General features: G+C 40.7%; 1 long non-coding RNA gene across 1 annotated transcript in view; it reads right to left on the bottom strand.

Annotated features, from left to right (window-relative positions):
- LOC138884408 (uncharacterized) overlaps positions 1-18194 on the bottom strand; it is a 36436-nt gene extending 18242 nt beyond the window's left edge. The window contains exons 1-2 of the long non-coding RNA XR_011404599.1: positions 18108-18194; positions 13128-13196 (exon numbers count right to left, since the gene is read on the bottom strand). This is a non-coding gene — a long non-coding RNA (uncharacterized lncRNA). The remainder of the gene's footprint in view (positions 1-13127; positions 13197-18107) is intronic.
- Between the last annotated feature and the right edge of the window lie 757 nt (positions 18195-18951).

The following is an 18951-nucleotide window of genomic DNA, read 5'->3' as shown; positions in this document are numbered from 1 at the left end:
AATTTCACATAAATTTTGAGGCCGGGGAGGATTACTTTATGACACTTTACAAACCTGTCCGTTCTTTTACGAAAATAATTTTTCGACAACTGAAAGATACTCTAAGGCTATTTCGGCAAGAACGGTTTAAGACGCGGCCGAATCTGGCACGGCTTATCATGACAAAATTCAAACGGTATTCACCTGACCGCTGACTCTTTGTTTTTTTTTCAAATTATAATAAAAACCTGGTATTGCAAACACGGCCCTTCAGCGTCTCGGGGACGAAGATTTTTAAGGCTGTGTGGGTCAACTGGATCAAATCTTAAAAATGACCTGAAGGTGGCTGTTTATGCAAAGTCAGCCTTCCGGCGTCCCTTTCGGGAACATTCGGCTATGTTTTGACAAAACAGCATTACCTGACTTATTTATGACAGAATTAAAAATTTGAATGTTTTTTTTTATTATCATTTATTTATTTACTTTTGGCTATTTTAGCAAAAGGTGGGGTTGGACCCGATGAGGGTTGCCTACGTATCTCACATCCGGTGAGAATCAAACCTGCGTAGTTCGGGCAGTTTTGAATAAAGTAAATGAACTAACTTCTTTTTTTTTATTTATTTATTTAGTATTATTATTATTATTATTATTATTGAATTTGTGAAAGAACTACTTTAAAAGAAGAAAGGAAGTATTTTTTTTTGAATTAAAAGAAAGACTTCTAAAATATTTTTTCTGAATTTTCATTTGTTTTTTTTTGTTTTATTCTAAAGAAAAAGAAAATATTTTTCGGAATTTTACCTTTAATAAAAGAAATGCTTCTAAAAATGTTTTTTTGAATTTTGAATTTTCTTTTCAATTTTTAAAGAAGAGGGAAAATATTTCGGATTTTTTATTATTATATATATATACGTTTTTTTTTAATAATTAAAAAGACTTTCTAAAGAAGTCAATAATGGAAAATATTTTTGGATTTTTGTTTTGAAAACTGGGAGTCTAAAAAAAACCTTTCTAGACTTTGGCAAGACAAATATTTTTGCAACAAATAAAGATATATATACATTTTTGGAAATAAAGAAAAACTTTTGGATTATATATATATATATATATATATATATATATATATATATATTTGCAACAAATAATAAAACCGCTTTCAAAACAAACTATTTTTAAAAAAAACAAACTATTTTATTTATTTTTTCTATTTTTTTTTTAACAACCAAGACAGAACAACGATTTTTTTTTCCTTCTATTTTTCCTTTGCTTTTAATAAAACAAACTAATAAGACATTTTTTTTCTCAAAATTTCGGCAGAGTTTTGACAGTATTTGGGTATTGGATTTTTTTTCAAAAATAAACAATCAATTCCCTAACCGCTATTTTTTTTTTCAATTTCACAATATTCATAATATTCAAACACCGGTCAGTGAGACAAAATAAATGCACGGAAAACAAATAGGATGCATCAGGATGGTCTTTTCATATCAGGTTGCTAGTCCTAGACGGACCCAACCCCTGTGTTGAGTCCCCTAAGTCAAATGCACATGATGCAAATAAGCGTTCCTACTAGGGATCCGGCATGTGGCTTTGTTATACTAAGTTCATAACCTGGGTATTTGTTCTAGACCTGGCTTACCCGAGCGGACAACTCGAGCCGAGGATGGGAGCTGTGTACCGGTAACCAAAAGGCCATCCGATTTTGCAACTCCTCCGAATCCTCGTTCTATTTTGGTATATGACACTAACAGAAAGAAGCCACGACCAGCGTGCACTCCTCAAGAGAGAGAAGAGAGGGGTTTCGGCACAGTTTATATATACAGTCCAAATAATATCAAAGCAGTAAAAGCAGCATTTAGCACATTAGGCTCAAACACGTAAAAAACCAGATAATAAATAAAGCCAAATAATAACAATTATTTTAAGCTCGAATTCTTAACCCTGAACCAGTGGTTCTGGGTTACAGATCCCCAGCAGAGTCGCCAGAGCTGTCACACCTCCTTTTTACGCGCCCGCGGGGGCGCAGGGGAGTTTTTTCCAATTAAAGGACAATCGAAACGGGATTGGTTTAATTATTCAGAGTCGCCACTTGGGAGATTTAGGGTGTCCCAAGTCACCAATTTTAATCCCGAATCGAGGAAAAGAATGACTCCATATTACAGTCTGCGTACCAGAAATCTAGATAAGGAATTCTGTTAACCCGGGAGAAGGTGTTAGGCATTCCCGAGTTCCGTGGTTCTAGCACGGTCGCTCAACTGTTATATTCGGCTTGATTATCTGATTTTATACAAATGTGAACTTATGTGCCAATTTTATCTTTTAACCGCTTTTATCATTCACTGTTATTTTTATAGGACTTGCAACGTCGTGAAAACATATCTCGAACCACGTTACATCAATGCACCCGTGGTTATTGACATATCTCGACTCGGTTGAGATTTGGATTTGGGTCACATAAATGTGCACCCGAATTTAGGGAGATAACATTATTAAAGGCGCGCCTAAAGCAACTAGCGCATTATTATTTTGGGGTAGGGCCGTGAAATTTGCTAAACGGCCCGTCCCGGAATCTAAGTATTTAATACATATATTTTGTGAGGGCCCCGCAATTTGTCCCTTTTATTTGGCGAGGCTCGCCTCATTTTATTATTATTATTTTTTAAAAGAATTTACAACGTTATTTTTATATTTTAAAAGGATGCCATTTTCATGCCTTTAACAATACTAAACCTTACGGCTTCTTTACAACTAAAATCTCATAACTTGTCAAGATTTAATAAAATGAGTCTAGTGAATGGGTGTTTCGGAAGTGGTAACAACAAGTACTAATGCTAATTTTTGTCCGAACGAACTAAGCAAAGAACCACGAACAAATTAACGTCAAACTTGTGTCATAGAACAACTAGCCCAACTTAATTAAATGACATCAAATAAACAAGAATAACACAACGCAAGATGAACAAAAATGCATACGGTGAAAACATGAGCAGAGAATTATCATACGATTTTCTATATTGCATCTTCGAACATTTAACGTAACATTTCCTTATCTAATACTTGAGGTTTACTAACCTTTGAACCTCGACAACCTCAGAACGACAAACACGATCCCGACGGAACTCAAGCCGGACCTCTCTGAACGAAGAACAACGACAGAACCTCGGACAGCACCTCGACGTACCGGACCTCGACGAACCAAAGACGACCTCGATGGAAATAGAAAGCTCGGACCCAACTGTCAACAACCAGGGATTGTTTGGTAGCTGCTGTATTTTTCGGCGCAGCACCTGGTGCGTGAAGCTGCAGCAGGAGGGGTCGTTTGGGCAGTTGAAGAAGAAGACGATAGGATCTTTCTCTTCAGGTGGTTTTAGACGATGGGGAAGGTGACGAGGTGGAGGGATCTGGGCGACGGTGGTCGTGGGACGGAGAGAGAGCTGGTCGAGGGTGGTTGCTGGTGGGTTTGGACGTGGGGGAGCAGCTGTGGGGGGTCGTTTGAGTAGTTGACGGAGTGGTGCGACTGGGTTTTTCGTCGAAGGTTGGTGGTTATGGCGTTTGGGTTTTCTGGTTTTGTTTGGTGGTCGTAAGGCAGCTGGTGGGTGGTTTAGTTGACGAGGAGGGTGAGGCTGGTTATGGCGATGTAGCAGCACGTCGGTTTGGGTGGAGCTGGAGCTTGCAGCGGGCGGCAATGGTGGTTGACGACGGGCCTGTTTGGTGGTCTGTTTGGTGCTGGTGTTTGGGTGGTGGTGTTCGCTGGTTGTTTGGTCGTTGGTTGGACAGTGACGACGAGGGGGGGGAGCTGGAGGTTGACGGTGGTTTTGGGGTTGTTGATGGAGGTGGAACGATGGTGGCGATGGAGGAATCCGGACTGGTTTCAATGGAGGGAGCGTTAGCGTTTTGTTCTTCTCCTCCTTGGAGAAGATGAACGAACAGTGCTTTTGTTCAAAATCTTCCAAGTCCAAAATTTCAAATCCTTTTTTGTTTTTGTTTTTCACAGTAGGGTTTTTCGTTGGTTCCTTTAGGAAAAGGAAGAAGATGATCGAACAGTGCTCTCTCCAAAAATCTTTCCAAAATTCCCCCCATTTCAAAATCCTTGTCCGTGTATTAATTAGCCTTTTGCCAAGAAAAATGAGCCCCACGCGTGGTGGGGTTCAAGGCTTATGTCCCCCACGCGTGGTGGGGTTCCCCATGTGTCGTGTTCCGTCCGTGTTCCTCACGCGTGGTGGACTCGGATTATTATGGGCTAGGTCCGAAAATTAGGCCTAAAAGCGGGTAAGTTAAAACCCAAATATTATTCTTTTGCCCGGACTCGATTAAGAACACGACGTTGTTCAACCAATCCTATGTAAGTAAAATAGCTACTAAAATAAGACTAATTATTTAAAACTATATTATTATTTTCTTAATATTTTTTCGAGATTAAAATAGCTACAAAAATATTAACAAAACTATTTTTTGTAATTTTCGTTTTTTATATAAAGATATAATATAAAGTAATATTCTTGTATTTTTTCAAAATTATAATGACTACAAAACATTGATAGAATTATGTTTTTTTGTAATTTTCGAATTTATATAAAGTACCAAAATAAAGTACAATTTTTTGTATTTTTTCAAATTTATGAGAAATACATAAACTAAAATTTATATATATATTTTTGTAATTTTCTCTTTCGCGGCGAAATAAAGTAAAATAGTTAAAATAGCTATATTAGATCTAATTTCACATATTCACGCTAAAAATGTGAAAATTCTCGGGGAGGGTCAAAAATCTGGTGTCTACAGTCTGGTTTCTTCAAGAAGCTCAGGCCTGCTCTCTCCTCGACTAGTAAGTTCCATTTATTACCGATGTCTTAGTTCTTTTTTTCTTTTGGTTTACTTTTGTTGACATTCCCCTTTCCCTGTATTTTTCCTAACTTTGGCCAGGGGATCTCCGAGGAGGTCAAAAGCTTCCTCACTCGCATTCCGAAAGAGGAAATCCACTATGTCATCGGCTTCCGCCCTTTCTTCGACTGGGGCTGCTTATATTCATGCCCCGGTCCCTTCTTCGATGGCAGCTGCTTCTGAATCAGTTCCTTCTTCGGCCGCGAAAACCTTGGCTCCTTAGTTGTTCCACTTTATCAATGAGGACGAGAAGGTCTGTAGATGCTGGCATCGGGTCGCCCGGGCCGTTTACTTAACAGAGGGTGATTCTTTGCTGAGATGGCGACCATTCTTATCGGAGATGATATCGAGCCGGGGTCTGAGATTTCGAGGTTGGCGGAAGATGACATGGGTAGGCCTTTTCCTTCTACAGTGACGAAGGCAGAAGGCCCAGTCGCTGATGTTCTCGATACTTCGAGGCAAGAGGAGGGATCGACTTCCCGACTAGCTTATAGTACTTCTTTGCAGGCCAATGAGAGAGGAAAAGGCATCGCTGAAGAGGGCGATGAGTCGGGTACGGATATTGATGCAGCGACCTGAAGATGATGGAGAAAGGGTTCACCCAACTTGAGATAAGGTTGGAGGGGTATATAAGGACTATTGCGATCCCTATGGATCGTGACTTGCTGAAGAACACCAAGGACATAGTCCCTGCCCCCGTCCCTCTTTGTTCCGAGATAGAGGGTAATACCCTCAAAGAGTTAGATGATGGCACTTTATCGAGGAGCATTGTCGGTCTTCTCTCAAAGTGAGTGTTTGGTGTTTTATTCTTCTCTTTTTTTTGTCTTTGTTTTTCGGGCATATTTCATTTCTGACTTACTTCTTTTCTTTTCGTGATTGAAGACGCTGATTTTGGAGATTGAGAGCGCCCGGGGGGAGGAGAAGCGTAGAGAAATTTTTGTGAGATTGAAAAATAAGTACTTCGAGTATTGCGGCAAGTATCGAGAATTTCACAGGCGATTTCGTGAAGGCAGCGATATGCAACCCCTTCATGATGAGTTGAAGGAGAAGGATGATGAGCTAGTAAAACCCATCGAGAAGTGTAGTGTCCTTGACGTTGAGAAGTAGGGAAGAGGATCTTGAGGTCAGCAGGGGCATGGAGGCCCAATGCGCGCGGTGACCTTCAAGCATAAGTGGTCGAGCTACGTAGGCAGTTGGAAGAATGTTGGCTTTAGCTGGATGCCCTTAATAGTGAGAATGTCGGCTTTAGCTGGATGCCCTTAATAGTGAAGTTGTCGAGAAGCAGAGCGAGCTTGAGAAGGTAGAATCCTCCCATTTGGATGCTCGGAGGAAGTCAGAGATGCTTGATGTCTTCCGAGATTTGTATGCGGCAGGGTCCGTTTGAGAGGCTACTCTCGAAGTTGTTCGCATTTTCTTGTGAAGCTCTAGTCACTTGCGGGTATGATCCCGCTACACCTAAGGCCGGTGAAGGGGACGATGAGGGCGTAGACTGGCTTAAAGAGGACGCCTGGTATTATACCGCTTATCTTGAGGGCAAAGGTGGCGATGGTGAGGGGGATCGAGATGGCGAGGGCATCGGTGGCCAAGGTGGTGAAGGCATTGAAGATCATGATAGTGGTAATCAATAGTTTTTATTTTTGCCTTGTGAAATTTTGTGTATTTTTGTCGCGTCTTCATAGGTCTTTGTAAAATGTTTAAATATGAAATTTCAAAGTTGTTCTCTACATTTTCTTCCCTTCCTGTGGTTTACTTCCTGTACTTGTATGTTTTTTGCTTTTGCATGTTTCTCTCTTTCCTTTGTGGATGTTGTCTTTCAGCTGGTCGTGGCCTTGGAGCCGATTATGTGTTGTTTTTTATATTTTTGTGTTGAGATGTGGTCGAGGGACAATAGGCGTTTATTTGATCATAATCGATCGTGACCTTTCGTTAAATAGTGGTCGTGGGTCGGTAGGTATTTGTTCGAGCTGGGTAGAACATTACCTTTTATTAAAGCATGATCGAGGGTCGATAGATGTTTGTTCGATCGGGGTCGAATGTAACCTTTCATTAGATTGTGGCCGAGGGCCGATTGGTGTTTGTTCGAGCGGGGTCGAACGTAACCTTTCATTATATTGCGGTCGAGGGCTGGTAGGTATTTGTTCGATCAGGGTCAAACATAGACTTTCATTAGTTTGCGGCCGAGGGCCGATAGGTATTTTTTAGAGTGAGGTCGAACATAACCTTAACACGGAAGATGTGTGTTGATAAGCGTAAACTTTTTTATTGCTTTGAAATTGTTGCTTTGGTTACATACTTGGAGAAATTTACAGATTTTTGGGTGTTGGTTGGCGTTCCAGTCCCAATCCCAATCCCAGTCTATCTAGTCCCTTCATTGATTGACATGGAGAGTATTGAGTGGTCAAGAAATAAAATGGTAATCATGACCCAACCTTCGCATACTTTGACTCGAAGTGTTCCCTCCGTATCCTCGTTAATAACCTCATTGAGAAAACCCAAATAGGACAAAACTCAAGTGAGGGAAAAAAAGTACGGCTTGAGGGATGTTTTTTCTCTCAGAAGTTGAAGTATTTGAGATAGCTGATATTCCAGTTGTTTGGTAGTAGCTTTCCTTCTATTCTCTCTAGTTGGAATGAACCCTTATTTGCTTTTACTGTAGTTTTGTATGGACCGTCCCAATTCATTCCCAGCTTTCCTTCTCGGGAATCTTTGCTCGCTAGAGTTTTTGCTTTCAGTACGTAGTCCCCGACTTTAAGTGGTTGGGCCTTTGCTTTCTTGTTGTAATAGAATTCTGCTTGATGTTTTTGGGCGACCATTCTTATGTAGGCCATATCTCTCCTTTCGTCTATCTCGTCGAGATCTTGCCTTCTACTTTCGTTGTTCCTTGTATCTCTTTCATATGAGTATCTTAGGCTGGGTTCCCCAACCTCGACCGGTATTACTGCCTCAATCTCGTAGACCAAAGTAGCGGGCGTCTCTCATATGCTTATTTTTTGAGTTGTTCGGTAGGCCTATAATACTTATGGTAGTATTTCTGGCCATAGTCTCATGTCGTCTTCGAGCTTTTTCTTCATGATGTTTAGTATTGACTTGCTGGAGGACTCTGCTTACCCGTTACCTGCAGGGTGATATGGGGTCGAGAGTATTCTCTTGATATGCCGTTTCTCTAAGAATCTAGCGGTTTTCTTTCCTATGAACTGGGGTCCGTTGTTACAGCTGATTTCTTTGGGAAAATCGAGTCGGCGGATGATGTTTCTCCATATAAAGGTGATTAACTCCTGTTCCTGTATTTGGGTGAATTCTCCTTCTTCCACCCACTTAGAGAAATAACCAGTTAAAACCAAAAGGAATCGTACATTATCTCATCCTCCTGGAAGGGGGCCCCCGATGTCCATTCCCCATTTGATGAACGGCCAAGGGGATGTAATCGAGTGGAGGTGCTCGCCTGGTTGGTAAATTATTGAGGCATACTTTTGGCATTGTTCGCATTTTCTCACAAAATTTGTGGCATCCTTTTTCACAGTGGGCCAGTAGTATCCCGCCCATATGAGGCATTTGACCAGTGCTCGATTGCCGGGGTGAGTAACACAATGGCTTTCATAGACTTCTTCAAGGACGCGCACGGTTTGGTTCGGGCCAAGCACTTCACTAGAGCCCCTCCATAAGTCCTCTTGTATAGGTCGTTATGGAGAAGGTTGTATTTGGCCGCCTGCATTTTTAGTTTTTTGACCTCTTTTCTATCGCCCGAGAGTGTGTTGTCCTGCAAATATGCGATAATACGATTGCGCCAGTCCGAAGTTAAGTTTATGGTTCTTACCTCGATTTGGTATAGGGATGAGTTGAGGAGGTGGAGTACGCTTTTATCTCCGGTTGTGATGATTTTGGTCGTCGCGGCTAGTTTGGCGAGGCCGTCTACTTCGGCATTCTATGCTCATGGGATTTGATCGACCTAGCATTCGTCGAACTAAGGTAATAGCTTGCAGAATTTGGTTTGGTATTTTTGCAATCTTTGTTCCTTGATTTGGAAAGTCCTTGTGACTTAGTCGACTACAAGCTGAGAGTCACAGTGGAGTTTCAACCATTTTTCCCCGTATTTGAGTGCTAGCCTTAACCCTGCAATTACGGCCACATACTCGGCCTCATTGTTAGTCATATCCGGTCACCTTATGGATTGGCGAATTACTTCACCCATCGAGACCTCGAGTATGAGTCCTAATTCAAACCTTGATGCGTTAGATGTGCCATCGGTGTATAGGACCCAGAGGTCTTATGTTTGGAGGGAATTTTGGACGGCTTCCTTTTCGACTTCAGGCATTATTTTTGCGCTAAAGTCGGCGAGCACTTGTAACTTTATCGCCATTCGTGGCTGGTACATGATATCGTACTCACTTATCTCGATGACCCTTTTGGCCAGCCTCCCGATAGCTCGGGTTTATGCAATATGCTCCTCAGGAGGAAGGTTGTGATGACCGAGATGGGGTGACATTGGAAATATGGTCTAAGCTTTCGTGAAGTCATGACCAAGGCCAGAGCCAATTTTTTGAGGTGTAGGTACCTCGTCTCGGTGCCAACGAGTGTTTTGCTAATACAATAGGTGGTAGATTGTGTACCTTTGTTTTTGCGGATCAGGACTGCGCTTGTTGCTACTTCGGATATGGCTAGATAGATGAGGAACTGCTCCCGGGGTTCAAGTTTCGAAAGCAAGGGTCGCGGTGACAGGTATGCATTTAGTTCTCGCAAAGCCTGGACGTACTCGGAAGTCCATTTGAGGCCGTCATTTTTCTTGAGTACACCAAAGAATTTATGGCATTTATTCGACGACCGCGAGATAAACCTTGATAGGAGGCGATGCGACCAGTCAATCTCTGGACTTGATTTTTGGAGGTCAAGAGTTCTAGTATCCCCTTGATAGCTTTGATTTGGTCGAGGTTGAACTCGATCCCTCACTGTGACAACAGGAAACCCAAGAATTTTCCCGAGGCTACACTAAACGTGTATTTCTCTGAGTTCAACTTCATTTTGTATCTTTTTCAGTTTGTCAAAAGTTTCTTTCAAATGATCAATGTGATCTTTTGTGCTTTTAGATTTGACTAACATATTGTATGTATACCTCCATGGTTTGGCGAGCTGGTCTTTGAACATCCTCATTACCAATCTTTGATACGTAGCTCGCGCGTTCTTTAGCCCAAACGACATAACCTTATAACAATACGTTCCTTGGTGGATGATGAACGTGGTCTTTTCCTGATCGTCTTCTTCCATCAGGATCTGGTTATAACTCGAGTAAGTGTCCAAGAAACTTAATAATTCGTGCCCGACCATTGCGTCGATGAGTTGGTTGATATGAGGTAATGGGAATGAATCCTTCAAACATGTTTTGTTCAGATCCGTGAATTCCACGCACATTCGCCATTTTCCATTTTCTTTTTGACCATTATTACGTTGACGATCCACTTGGTGTACTTTGACTCCGTGATGGAGTCGCTCTCTAATAGTTTTTCCATATCCACGCGCACTGCATCATTGATTGTGGAGTTGAACTTACATCTGACATGTCTCACTAGGGGGTGGAATGGATCGACATTTAATTTGTGCGTGGCAATTTCCTTTGGGATGCCCGATATATTTGCATGGCCGAAAGCAAATAAATTTGTGTTAGCTGTTAAGAATTTACTGAATTTACTTGGTTCCTGAAGTTTGCAGCCGATATAGGCCTTTTTGTTATGGTCGTTGGGGACCAATTGAACGAGGTCAAGGTCTTCCATGGTAGATCCTATGTGGGGGTCTTTGATGTCGTCCCCGGTCTCATCGTGCTCCAACCTCGACCCTGCTAATGGCTATGCCTATTTTTCTTTGTTGGGTGGATGTGTTTTCTAGGCAATGTGGTAGCATTCTTGGTATGTCCGCTACTCTCCGCATATACTAAATATTCCCCATGGAGTTGGGAATTTAATTACTTGGTATAGGCTGGAGGGGACGGCCCTCAAGGGATGTATCCATGGTCGACCCACTATAGCATTAAATGTTGTGGCCTGGTCCATCATGTGGAATGTTGTATATAGAGTTACGCTACTGGCCAAGACGAGGAGTGTAATTTTCCCGGTTGTTCGCTCAACTATATTGTTAAAATCGATTAGTGTGATGCAATGCGCACTATTTTATCCTCGAGCCTCATTTGGGTAAGGGCTCGGGGATGGATAATACATGCACAACTTCCATCGTCCACCATGATATGTTTGGCATCAATATCTAAAATACATATAACAAGGGCATCATTATGAGGGAAAGTCAAACCATCAGTATCTGACTCGTCGAAGATGATACTCTTTTCGAGTCCGTCACACTATTCACGGGTAATTGACCGCTTGAGTTTGTGAGTGGTGATGAACTTAACACCATTGATAGATGCATCATCACCAACACTAATGATCATGTTGATTGTACAAGCTGGTGATGGCGGCTTTGGTGGGCCATGATGTTCACGTCCTCTAGCGAAATTGGTCCTCCCCTTATCGCTTAACAGTTCTTTGAGGTGCCATTACCGTAACATGTTTACGACTTCCTGTCTGAGGGCGATGCAATCTTCGGTTTTGTGCCCGCGTTCCTGGTGGAACTCATAGGGGGCGTCGAACTTCCTGGTGTTCGGGTCTGATCTCATCTTTGGAAGCCACTTTACTTTTGGTCCGAGTTTCTCCAGAGTATAGACGATCTCTGTAGGTGACACACAGAAATTGTGAGTAGATAATAAGGGAGGCATACCTCTTTCGTTCCATTGAGTTCCCGTCATTGGCCTGGGCGGGCCTTCTTCGTAGCAAGGGTGCAACAGCCGTCCTAATATATAGTTGATGTCGTTCCCTGTTAGGTCGTGGAATTGGGTGATCTATTTTTTTGTTGTCCCTTACATCTTTTCTTGCTTCAGTTTGTACCTACGTTAGTCGGTGAGTCAGCCCATTGAGGACGTACTCATCCGCTCGAACCTTGGCACAATAAGCATTGTGGATTTCTTCCTAGGTTCTTGGAGGATACTTCATCAATCGACTCAATAGTTTGCTAGTTGCTCTTGAACCATCTCTGCTCAGCCCATTTTGAAAGGTTGTGACCGTTATCCCTTTGAATACGTTAGGCAGAGTCATCCTTACTCGATTGAACCGGGCGAGGAAGTCCCTTAGTCCCTCTCCCAAGGATTGCCTAATAGCGAATATATCGTTCACTCTTGAGTCGGCCTTCTTGGATCTGGCATGGGAAGTAACGAATTTGTCTGCCATTTGTTCAAAAGTTTCTATGGAGGGGCCTGGTAGCTGTGAATACCACGTCAATGATCCTCCCGTGAGCGTTTCGCCAAACTTTTTCAGCAAAATGGAGGACACTTGTTCATTGGCGAGATTGTTTCCTTTCACGGCGGTGACATAGTGAGTCGCGCGGTCTTCATGATCGGTCGTACCATCGTATATCCTGAGGTAGGGCAGTATTTTGAAAGTCTTTGGTATGGTATGTAGGGCTGCATCATCACTGTACATCTGCTCGACAAACCGGCCGGCGTCCCTTTTCGGTAGAAGCTTAGGAGTACCTAGTATCTTATCGACCCGTTCTTAGTATTATTTCATCCAGTCTCGAAGTGCCTTGTTTTCATTCTCCATTACATCCATCCTTTTTAGAATGGCGGCGAGGAAGTTGTCATCCGCACTATCAATGACATTGTGAGTTATATCTGTCGTTGGAGGGAGGGGTTGGTTGCACTGCTCGTCTGTTTGTTATATTGTGTAGGTCCTTGTGGTTTCTGGAGTCGTTCTTGGAGCGGGTTTATTGAGGATGCTTATTAGCGTGTCAGTTAGCAACACCACGAGGAGTTTTTTCACTGTTGGGGGTGTCTTTTCCTCTACAGACGTGGAGGCCCATTTACCATGGAGTTTTGTTATGCTGCAGTGAAGGGGCGGTGATCGCTCTCGCCTAGAGGACGCACTGGGTGTCGTATCCTCACCTACCGTCTCTGTCACAACCCAAACCCGAACCCGGTCGTGATGGTGCCTCTCGTGAAGACAAGACTAGCCTATTAAACCCAATTCACTTTTTAAATATTTAAATAACATAAAAGTAGTCTGAAATATGATATAGCAATACTAAGTAGCGAATAATGCCAATAAAGTGCGGAAGTACAACCCAACACAGCCCTAATCGGGGTGTCACAAGTCACGAGCATCTACTAGAGGTACAAATACAGACTAATGAATGAAGAGAGAGAGAGAAGCAGTGTTGCGAACACCGGCAGGTACCTTGCTAAACTCTGATGACTCTGCCTCCGATCAGCCAAAACCCGCTACCGGGTGTATAAATACCTGAATCTGCACATAAGGTGTAGGGAATAAAGTCAGAACTCCAAACCAGTGAGTAATAATCATAACTAAAGTCTGAATGGTAAGAAATCACGTAAAGCATATCAAGATGTTGTATCGAAGTAGTTCAAAGCCAGTAAGAAAGCAGTGAAGCCGTAAAAGTTTCTTAAAACATCTTAGCTCAGTTTAAACTTCTTTGAAAACGACTTTTTTTCAATAATTATGCAAATGAATGCAACACAGGTAGTGTTGATAAGCATAAAAATCTTCCCCTCGGGCACAATATCAACAACTCCGCCCCTCGGGCAATATCTCAGAATAATACCAGCCCCTCGGGCAATCACATAGAATAGTACCAGCCCATTGGGCAATCACATAGAACAATACCATCCCCTCGGGCTATCACATAGAACAATATTAGCCCCTCGAACTATATCTCACATCACAATGGATACCGCGCTCACTGGGGGTGTACAGACTCCGGGAGGGGCCCTTTACGGCCCAAGCGCAATATCAAGTCATATCGTGGAATAAAATCTAGGCCCTCGACCTCATATCAATCAAGCCACCTTGTGGCGTATATATGTATCCCAGGCCCTCAGCCTCATAGTAGTATCAGTGTATCCTCACAACTAGGCCCTCGGGCAATAGTAAAATAGTATTTCTCAGCCCGAAACATCATTTAAAATTATCGTTTAAGTCTCAAAACTAAGTAAAATGGTTGAGTAGTAAAACAGTGGAAAATAACATGACTGAGTTCAAGTAATAAATCAAAACAGTGAGGAAATAGTAATAAAAATCCTCGAAGGGTTCAAATAGTTGTCACAAAGCCGAAATATGGCAATCAGCCTAAATCATGATAATAACAAATAAGTTTCAGTCAAATACGCGGTAAAATCATCAATCGGGATGGACCAAGTCACAATCCTCAATAGTGCACGACCCCACGCTCGTCGTCAAGCGTGTGTCTCACCTCAATATAGCACTACAATGTGCAAATCCGGGGTATCAAATGCTCAGGGCATCATTTACAATCATTACTCACCTCGAACAGGCTAAATCTCTAACTCGCGACGCCTTTGCCCCTCGAATCGGCCTCCACGTACATCTAATCTATTCAAAATTAGAACGAATACGTCACAATATGCTAAAGGAACAAAGCCCAAGCGAAAACAATCAACAAAGAGCACGATTCCCGAAATTACCAAAATCCGAGCCTCGAGCCCACATCTCGGAATCGGGTAAAATTTACATTTTCAGAATCTTCATACCCTCACGAGTCTAACCATACCAAAATTATCCAATTCTGGTACTATTTGGCCCTTAATATCATCATTTTATAGTTTTGGAAGATTCCATAATTTTTCTTCCCGAATTTCATCCCAAATCACGAATTAAATGATGACTTCAATGATATATTCATGTACTCTAGCCAAATCTAAGTTAGAATCACTTGCCCAGATGAATTTCTTGAAAAACCTTCGAAAAATCGCCAAAATCTAAGCTCTCTAGGTCAAAATATTAAATAAAATCCAAAACCTCGTATTTATATAGTACCACACGGATTTCCACCTCTTCTAACCGCACAAAAATGACCAGGTTCCGCACAAAACTAGTGTGATCCGCACAAAAACGACTGTGGTTGCACAGGTTTTCATCTGCAGTGATAGACTTTTGTATTTTGGCAATAACTTTCTCTACAGATATCCAAATTGCAATATCTTTACTTTTGTGAAAGCTAGACATGAAGGGCTACAACTTTTGTTTTTGAATCATCTCAAAATGCCTTGTAGATCAAAAGATATGAGATTCCGAAGTAGGACCAGTGAAATGTTCCCCACCGCGGCCGCACTGCATTTTGTGCGGTCCGCACAGCACCTACCGCAGCCGTACTGCATTTTGTGTGGTCCGCAAAGCACCTACCTCGGCCGCACTGCATTTTGTGCGGTCTGCAAAGCACCTACCGTGGCCGCACTGCATTTTGTGCAGACCGCGCTGGTGGGTTCCGAGGCTTGCAACCCTTCTAGACCTACTACAGCTATGATTTTCGGCCTAAAACATCCCGGAACCTACCCGGAACCCCCAGAACTTCAAACCAATTGTACCAACACATCCCATGATATCGTTCAAACTTGATCAAAACTTCGGAATGCTCACAACAATATCAAATCACCAATTTAACATAGGATTCAAGCCTAAGAACTCCTAGAATTCTTGAATTATGCTTTCGATCAAAAAGTCTACCAAATCTCGTCCGAATGACCTGAAATTTTGCACACACATCCCAAATGACACAACGAAGCTACTGCAACTCTCGTAATTCTATTCCGACCCCTATATCAAAATCTTGCCTATCAACCAGAAAACGCCGAAATCTCAATTTCGCCAATTCAAGTCTATACCTTCCATGGACCTCCAAAATGTATTCTGATCACGCTCCTAAGTCCCAAATCACCTAATGGAGCTAACCCAACCATAAAATTTTCGATCCAAGATCATATACAAATAAGTCAAATCTTGGTCAAACTTTTCGAATTTCAAGCTTCAATTGAGAACTGTTTTCTTCCAAATTCATTATGATTACCCTGAAAACCAAAACCAACGATTTACATAAGTCATAATGCATCACACGGGGCATGTCATGCGCGAAAACTGGCGATCAGAGTGCAAAATCTCAAAACGACCGGTCGGGTCGTTATAATCTCACAACTTTCGTTGATGACATTCATGAGGTTGGTTGGGAAGTCACTTGTTATTCTCGTCCTTTCTCCTTGGTTACCTGTGTCAATTGTAGATCTAGAGGAAACCAAAAATTTAACTAAAAATCCACACAGACAATGCCAAATTGTTTGACCAAAAAATATAGATCTTAGTTCAAATAATTAAATTTATGCAAATAAGGGCTAATCTCAGCTAACAATAATATCCTCATATGTTGTTTTTAAAGAAGCAATAACTATCGTGTGGATTTGGTCGGACAATGGCAACAACATATAATAAATGTTCTAGAAATCAGGAGCAATAATGTAGCATTCAATAATAATGAATAACAATAAATGATATTTAAGTAAATAGGAGGAATGATTCACCCAATAAAGAATGGAATAAGTGGATCTTGTTTCTCACAAAAGAGAGTGACAAACAATCCCTTGAATATTCGAATTATTCTTGGATCTGGTGGAAAAGTATAAACGAGAATCTTAGTGAAAAAGTGATGTTTGTATCTTAGCAAGTGAAATCTGATATTCTTCTTCAAGTCAAAGTGTGTGCTTTTACAAATGAGTTTCACATGTCCCCTATCATTGTCTCTTTTTCTATTTATATGGGACATATTCCTAAGAAATTCTAATAGTACAAGTCTAGAGAATATTCTCTTTAATGTCCTATCTTGAAAACTAGCCGTTACAGCTCTATCAACGGTCCTCGACCTTGACCCTTATTGATACCTCGACTAGAGATCTAGTGACTCTTCGGCCATGGACTTTGCTGCTTCTTGGGCCATTTAGACAAACGACGATTTGGGAGCTCTTCCCTTACTGCTCTCTTGTCTCAAATATTCTAAAGATAGATTTCGACCCATACAAACATCACAGTCCATTCTATCACAAAACCTGGCTATATTTTGTTGCACAAAAAACTTAATACAGTAAAAGAGTCTAGAAACACTTTCTTTATTCAATTTCTATGTATTGATAGGGTATATGTTAACATAACCATGTCACTTTAGTATATATATTGAAGGTAGTAGGTTAGCATTGTACCTATTTTTGACTTTACAAAAATATTCCCTAATTTTTAATTGTTGCTTCATTACTGATAAGGGTATTTTCATCTTTTTGACAAAAATCTAAATTTTGCTCCTATTCCCAATTTCTTTCTCTACGGGTGTGTTTGGTATAATGGAAAATATTTTAGAAAAAAATATTTTCATGGAAAACAAGTAGTAATCTTACTCATTTTCCGGTGTTTGGTATGCAAATTAAAGAAAATAACTTCTTAAAGTATTCATACATGAATAAACTTTCGAACCAACAACCTTCCGAACCCACAAATTTCATAATTTCTGAACAACTAAACTTTTGAACCCGCAAACTTTCGAACCCGTAAACTATATAATTTCTAAACCTGCAAACTTGCAAACACATAAACCTCTGAACTCATAACTTTGGGACTCGTAAAATTTCGAACCTATAAACTGAAAAATGAAAAAAATCAAAACTGAAAATCTAAAAAAATATTTTCTTTGGGGGGGGGGGAGGGGGGAATGATTGGGTTGGGTTGGGTGGGTGGTGCAGACAAATAAAAAAACAGAAAATTGAAAATACAAAAAAAAAAAATTGTGATGGGGGAGGGGGTTGTGGTTCAGAAAAAATAAAAAATAAAAAATACAAAAAAAAAAAAAATTTTGCAGGGGGTGATGAGATTGGATGGGTGGGTAGTGCAGAAAAACGAAGAAAAAAAACAGAAAATTGAAGTTGGAGGGGGTTGGGGTTAGATGTGAGGGTAGGTGGAGTTTTTGGAAAATGTTTTCCTAACTTTTTCTAAAAAAGTTATTTTACTCCAATTTCAGGAAAATGTAATATCTAAGTAAATATTTTTCAAACTATTTTGTGCAACGAAACAGTGAAAAACGGAAAAATATTTTCCGGAAAATTTTTTCCACCCTACCAAACACCCCCTATATCTCCTATTTTCTCTCCGCAGACAGAAATCCTCACTGTAATCCCCAACTTTCCATTTTCATCTGATTCCTTTCACTTCCTTGACGGCCAGACCACTTCATAATAAAGAAAATATATGAATTTTGGGAATGATGCAATAGCAGATAATGACGGAATTGTATTCACCATTTTTTGTCAAAAGCAAGAAAAGAAAATAAGAACAAAAAAGAAGAAGAAAGAGAACATATCTCCAAGATACCTTCCAATGCTTCTTTTGACAAGACTGTTATCTTCATTTTGAGCTCTAGCCAATATTTTCTTACAACCAATTTCATTCATGTTAATGGGATAGTAAAAACCCAAAACGAAAGAGAATATATATTTCAAGTTTTTTGTTGTATTAGGATTCTAGCATTTCAAAAAGTAAATCCTATTCCTGTCACACTAAATCCCATGGTCACCCGGGGCGTACGCAGAACTTGTTGCAAGCGGTGTCACATTTAAAGAAGGGAACAAATAGCCTAATTACTTATATTATTTACTTTCTCCATAATTAAAAAATAGGTTAGGTATTATCCCGCTAGTTAAACGATTTTTTTGTTTGTAGGAGGTCAGGAGTTCAAATCCTTCTCAACCTATCTTTTTATTTTTTTCAAATAAAATAAGCTTCAAAATTTGCCAAAAAATAACTACTAAGGAGGATGAAACACTAGACCCAGAGAAAATGAGGCAAGCACTGAACCACTAGACCAAGAAGAAAGTTGTGTTAAGTGGTGTCACTCATGTGCTATATATACGTATTTGATAAAAATTTTGTATTATTTGTATGATATTTGATAAAAATATTTAACAAATTGATGTCACGTGATAATTCTTTGTTATACATGGATCCGCCCCTGATATATATATATATATATATATATATATATCAGTTCACCTGAAATCTACTCATTTGTCAGATAATTTGTAATTATGTTAGTTACTCTTATTCGTCCTTCACCAATCTCTTTGTGATTGAGTGTCATATACAGGGGCGAATCTATGCAGAGGAATGGGGGTGGTACGCCACCCGGTCGCTTGGGTAAAATTTCATGTAGGTTCTC

This window comes from Nicotiana sylvestris, chromosome 12 (genome assembly GCF_000393655.2).
Source record: "Nicotiana sylvestris chromosome 12, ASM39365v2, whole genome shotgun sequence".
NCBI classification, from domain to species: Eukaryota; Viridiplantae; Streptophyta; class Magnoliopsida; order Solanales; family Solanaceae; genus Nicotiana; species Nicotiana sylvestris.
The sequence above is the reverse complement of the archived record's forward strand: the minus strand, read 5'-3'. Positions and strand labels throughout refer to the sequence as shown.